The sequence below is a fragment of the Epinephelus moara genome, chromosome 6, assembly GCF_006386435.1.
Source record: "Epinephelus moara isolate mb chromosome 6, YSFRI_EMoa_1.0, whole genome shotgun sequence".
In the NCBI taxonomy this organism is placed as follows: domain Eukaryota; kingdom Metazoa; phylum Chordata; class Actinopteri; order Perciformes; family Serranidae; genus Epinephelus; species Epinephelus moara.
This window is the reverse complement of record NC_065511.1, coordinates 3,513,199-3,518,732: the sequence shown is the minus strand read 5'-3', so window position 1 is coordinate 3,518,732 and position 5,534 is coordinate 3,513,199. Positions and strand designations below refer to the sequence as shown.

At 39.4% G+C, this 5,534-nt stretch overlaps 1 long non-coding RNA gene across 1 annotated transcript in view; it reads right to left on the bottom strand.

Annotated features, from left to right (window-relative positions):
- The window catches only part of LOC126391248 (uncharacterized), a 20,322-nt gene extending 16,940 nt beyond the window's left edge, over window positions 1-3,382 (bottom strand). The window contains exon 1 of the long non-coding RNA XR_007570061.1: window positions 3,246-3,382. This is a non-coding gene — a long non-coding RNA (uncharacterized LOC126391248). The remainder of the gene's footprint in view (window positions 1-3,245) is intronic.
- Between the last annotated feature and the right edge of the window lie 2,152 nt (window positions 3,383-5,534).

The following is a 5,534-nucleotide window of genomic DNA, read 5'->3' as shown; positions in this document are numbered from 1 at the left end:
CATGACATCAAAAGTACAACCAAGTCCTCATAGATACGTCTCTGGTAAAACTGTTAGGTGTTATGTGTTCAGCAATGCTCGTTGCGTACTGCTTACTCGAAGAACACTGTAAACACGGCTCCTTCTTCTGTGGTTTAATGGCTGCGGGCTGCTGCGGGCGAGCAGAATCACTTCCGCCTCTGGTGCCGTATTCTGGTTTGCTGACTTCCGCTGTGTGTCCGACCCAAGTGAGGCTACGCTAAATAGCCATATAGAGAAAGGCTTTTTTGTCGCTGTTGGGTTCAAATAAATATGCAGATCTTCAAGGGGGGGTGATACGAACTAGGGACAGTTTTATTAATGGTAAAAAGTTCCGCACAGCTGCTTTAAGTAAGAAAACATAAAACAAAAATCTAGTGCAGTGGTCTCATTGATCGTATTAGTAGTAATATTAATAGTTGGTTCATGCTCTTTTTGTATAAATAAATATATCTGTGATAACAGAACAAAGGTTTGCAAGGGTTAACTTCAAAGTAGGTCACAGGCATTTTGTCCTACCACATCTAAAGACAGAAGTGTTGGTACCTTTTCCAAATGTCCACACTCAAAGGTAGGACAAAAAACTGTTGTTATAGAGAGGAGGTCGATGTGATGAATTGTACAAAAGGGAATAAAAGGGCTCACCTTTGGACTGTTACACCTTGAAGGCATTCCTAGTGTTGCACTCAGTTGTACACACAAATATTGAGTGATATCGTTGTGTAATCCTGCATATTTTCACACCTCCACAAACCTGGCCAGCCCCTCCAATTTCGACATCAGAAATGTGTGGAGGGTTACATATGCTGTTTGATGATTACTTCATTTGAATTAAAAAAACTGGCCTTGTGGTCTGTATGAATGCTCCTTTATAATGTCTGGGTGACTTACACAGCCCCAGCTAGTATTTATGTTCATATTGTATTTTTTTTCCCTTATGGGTTTTAAGAGGTTCTTTTGAACATCGTGGAAGAACTGTATGTTTTGGTAAACGTAAGGTATCATGATACCAACACACCCAGGCCCTTTTTAGTGGCAGTATGAGACACACCAGGAGCCAGCATTTGTTGATGCCGCAGGCAACTACCAGAGTACAAAGTGTAATGAAATTCGCATAGGGTCCAACAAACTTTGGACTTTCACTTGAGAGCCAGCTGTTCGTGTCACATGTGAAAACAAAAGTCTATTAAGTTATGGTAATGAAAACGTAGTGTTAGTTACATAAACCTAAGGAAGTAAACCTAAAAATAAAGTGTTTTACCAAAGCTCTACAGTGTTTCCCTTACCATTATATTAGGGGGGCGCCCCGCCCCACCCAACGGCGCGCACACTAGAGCATGGCTTGGGCTGCATTTTCCTGAACTGATTTCGACGCAGTTTGTTACCTGACATAGTTATTGTTATGGACAGTGTGTAAATGACCATCAAAAGACGGCTATTACACACAGTCAAACACGCCGTTTGCACAGCAGCGCAGCACGGCACTGTACACACAATCATTTGGAGCGGAGCCTGTGTTGCGTACAGGCGTTGTCATGTCAATAACAAATTCCAGCACTTGAATAGGCCATAGCATAACACAGTAGCATGTCAAGTGGACGGAGCATGCGGAGTACCATCTATGAAGATGTCGAAGTGGGCATATTCCTCAAGAGAGGAGAGGAGGAAGAAAAAAGGGTTGAAGAGGCAAACAAACAAGCTCAAGGTAAAGTCAAGTAAAGCAACGTTTATCACTTGCCAGAATGGGTGATTAGGTTAGTATGTGCAATATGTGTTTTTGCATTGTTTGTTTGTAATTTACAGACTATTTTGTTGTTTTGTTGTTTGACTAATGCACTCACACAATGTAGAGTTTCAAATGATTATGGTGAAACTTATCATTCAGTAAGGTTGTTACATCCTTCACTTTCAATATAATTCATGGAAAAAATTAAAAGCAGTGTTGGTCTAGATGCACAATATATCTGTGGTTCATATTTCTTGATAGTGTCTAATAATAAAGGGTCAAAAACTACTACAACTGTGAGGGTCAGAATATGAACAGTATGAAAGGTTTAAAAAAATCATACTAAACTAAAGCTGTATCGGTTAATACAGTAATATTAGTTACCCCTACATACATTTTTTTCTAGCATTAATTTCTACAGTAATTGTTATTGAAATAAATGAATAAAGTAATTAATATATCACTTTTTCAGAAGGCGCAATACTCAAATATTTTGGTGGTGGTGGAACCAGAGAGGATGAAAGCACTGGTAAGTGAAAATGTTTTAAAATTACAGTTCACTGTGTGGTCTTCTTGTTCATGGATGTTACCTGGTATAATTGCATGTGTTTTATACTCTGCATGTTGTGCATGTGCTATTTGTATTCTCACACAGCAGCTGGAGATGACAATACTCCAACTTCTGGTTCATCCACAGAGGACACCTCAACAGATGTTCCTGGTACATAAACTATATTTCAGCAGGAAATTAATAATGTCTTTGTTTACAACAATCTGAACTCATTTATGATTTTTAGATATAACGATTAAGATACTGATATAAAGTAATAGACGCTAACATTTTTAACAAAAATGTTAATGTTAAATGTTACTGTTTCTTTTTTTCCCTACCAGGCCCATCATCATCCTACACTGAAGCTGACTCATCTTCAGCCCCTGGGGTTGGTTCCAGTAAAGCTTTTCCAACTGATTTTACTCCTCAGATCCAGTTGAAACTGCTTATAAAAGCCACCCAACATCTGTTCTTGAGTGAGTGAGTGAGTGTAGCAATAAACTATGGCCCATCATATTGATAGAGGTAAAAATGTAATGCATAAGGTTTATAATTGCATACAGTATCAGTATCTGGTTTTGTGTATCCTTAACTGTTAAGCCCAATTGGACTTTGAGAGCAACTTTGCAAGCACAGTGTGAAACAATACACTAATCACAAAGAATATAGTGCTGTTGCACATCAAATTAAACAGCAGAACCTGGACTACAGTGCAGTAAAAACCCTTTTTACATGCCCCAAACACAGCTGAAACAACAACTAAATAAACAACAACAAATCTAACTCCATACAGCACCAATATCCCGACCCACTCGGTATATTTCGGGCTCTAACTTGACCACACATTATGCAAAACACACGTCGTTCATCTCAAATGAGAGCTAGAGGCCAAAGAACAACAACAACAGAAATCTTTTCGTCAAAATATATTTGTAATATCTCTCTTACCTTGTTGTTTTTGTTGTGAAAAGCTCATTCTGCCGTTAAATCACGCTTCATTCCCATTTACTGACTTGTTGTCCGTCATTCAAATGAATCCGGGCGGAAAAACTTGACAGCCGGAGGTTTCGGGGGAAGCATAACAATGACCACTCACAGCAGCCGACATCTCCTCCACAACGCGTTCTGCTGACTCTGATTGGCTTACAGTGCTGTCAATCTCGTTTTGGTGGGTATAGCGTCATTCTATTGGCTCTAATGAATCAAACGAGGTGTCAATCACTCAAATCGACCAAGCAGTCAAAAATCACATGCAAACATGGTGCAATTTTGGAGAGCTCGCCTGAATTTTCTGTACTAAAACCTCTCTAATATTGTTCTGCTTCACTTTATCAGAATCAACCTTTGCAGAGTTAATGTTCACATATTGTGCTATGATTTGATAGAGGTTTAGAGCTGCAGCTGCATCATTCCAAAGGGATACTCATCCTGAAAATGCTTTTTTTTTTTTTTTTAGGCGAACCTCAAAAATTTTCATTTGTGCTGTGTGCCATCTTCATTTACTCTTCACATATAACACATATACTGATATTTACACATCTTAACAAATCTCACAAGTGTTCCCTTTGCTATGACACCAAAAGTATTCAAATAGACCTTGTGGTTGCAAAGATATTTAATTTCATTATGGGTATGCAATTTTCGAGCAGAGGCCTATAAAATAAGCTTAGCTTTGAAAAGGTTAACTGTCTATTTATGGCTTATCCTGCTTAGGGCCCCCAGATGTCCAGGGCCGGCCCTGGCTACAGGTAAAAAAACAAACAAAAACAAATCAGGTTCAAAAAATCAAAAAAATCATATTTTGGGGCAATTCACATTCAAAATAAAACAATTTTGCTAGTATTACCTTTATTTCCAGTAGGGGAGCACTAGGATCTGGGCACAATTTGGCCAGAGCACTGATCTACTATCACTCCTGTGCACACGCCTCCTTGAGTCTTAACAGTCCAGGAGAAGTGGCAGTGGCACTGTGTTTTAGTAGATTAATTTATAGTTTTATCTCCTTTAGAGCTGCTGCTGGTGTTGGCCTCTGATCACCGAGCCTCTGGTGCAATGGGAGTTCACCTGCTGAGTTGTGGTGTTATAATTTAAGGTTTGCTGTGGAACTGGTAGTAGTTCAGGTGTTTTCTGTTGGCAGGGGTTGGTTTATCTTGAGTGCAGTTCTGGGTTGTTCACTCAACTCAACTTTTATTTATAAAGCACTTTGCACACAACACTGTTGATCCAAAGTGCTCAACATCATACACAGAGGAAAACAAAAAGCAAAAGAAGAGAACAAACAAGAGAAAAATAATATTACAATCAAAGATAATAGTACAATTATAATAAGGTGCAATAAAAAGCTGATAAGGATAATAGTAGTAATAAAAGCACAAAAAAGGCACAGACTTCAGGTTAAAAAACTTGGGGTGGTTTGCTTAGGTACAACAAAGGTGGCAGAATACAGGTAGGTTTTTAAATGACCTCTAAAAGTCTCAATGGCGGGGGAGAACCGGATGGGAGGAGGAGAATTCCACAATTTTGGGGCAGCGACAGAGAAACTCCTGTCACCGTAACACTTAGTCCTAGATCTCAGGACTGATGAAAACCTTTGATTGGAGGATCTTAGCTCTCTGGCTGTGTGATACGGGGACAGGAGTTCTGTTAATTAGGAGGGGTTGAGACCATTGAGTGCTTTATGCAAGCATCAGAATTTTAAAATCAATCCTGTAGCTAACAGGCAGCCAATGTAGTGAGACAAGAATGGGGGTGAAAAACTCTGGCTGCTGCATTCTGGACAAGTTAAAGACGGGGTAAGGAGGATTGATTGATACCAAAGTATTGTGAGTTACAGTAGTCAAGGCGGGAGTATATGAAGGCATGGATGACTTTCTCCAGGTCAGAAATACAGAGAAATGATCTTAGTTTGGATATCGTGCAGAGCTGCATTAAACTTCTTTAACTACCTGACTGATTTGTTTGTCAAAGAAAGAGAGAGTTTGCTGCCATCCAGGATTTGATATCATATATCAAATATATATGATATATTGAGGTTGGTTAGTTTATTATAGTTGTTTGGGTCTAGGGGGAGATAGATCTGAGTATCGTCCACATAACAGTGTAAAGAAATATTGTGCTTTTGGATAATGTGGCCTAGTGGGAGCAAATTGATGGAGAAGAGGATTGGACCAAATATGGAACCTTGGGGAACACCACAGGAGATGGGGGCTGAGGAGGAGGATGAGTTGCCAATGGATA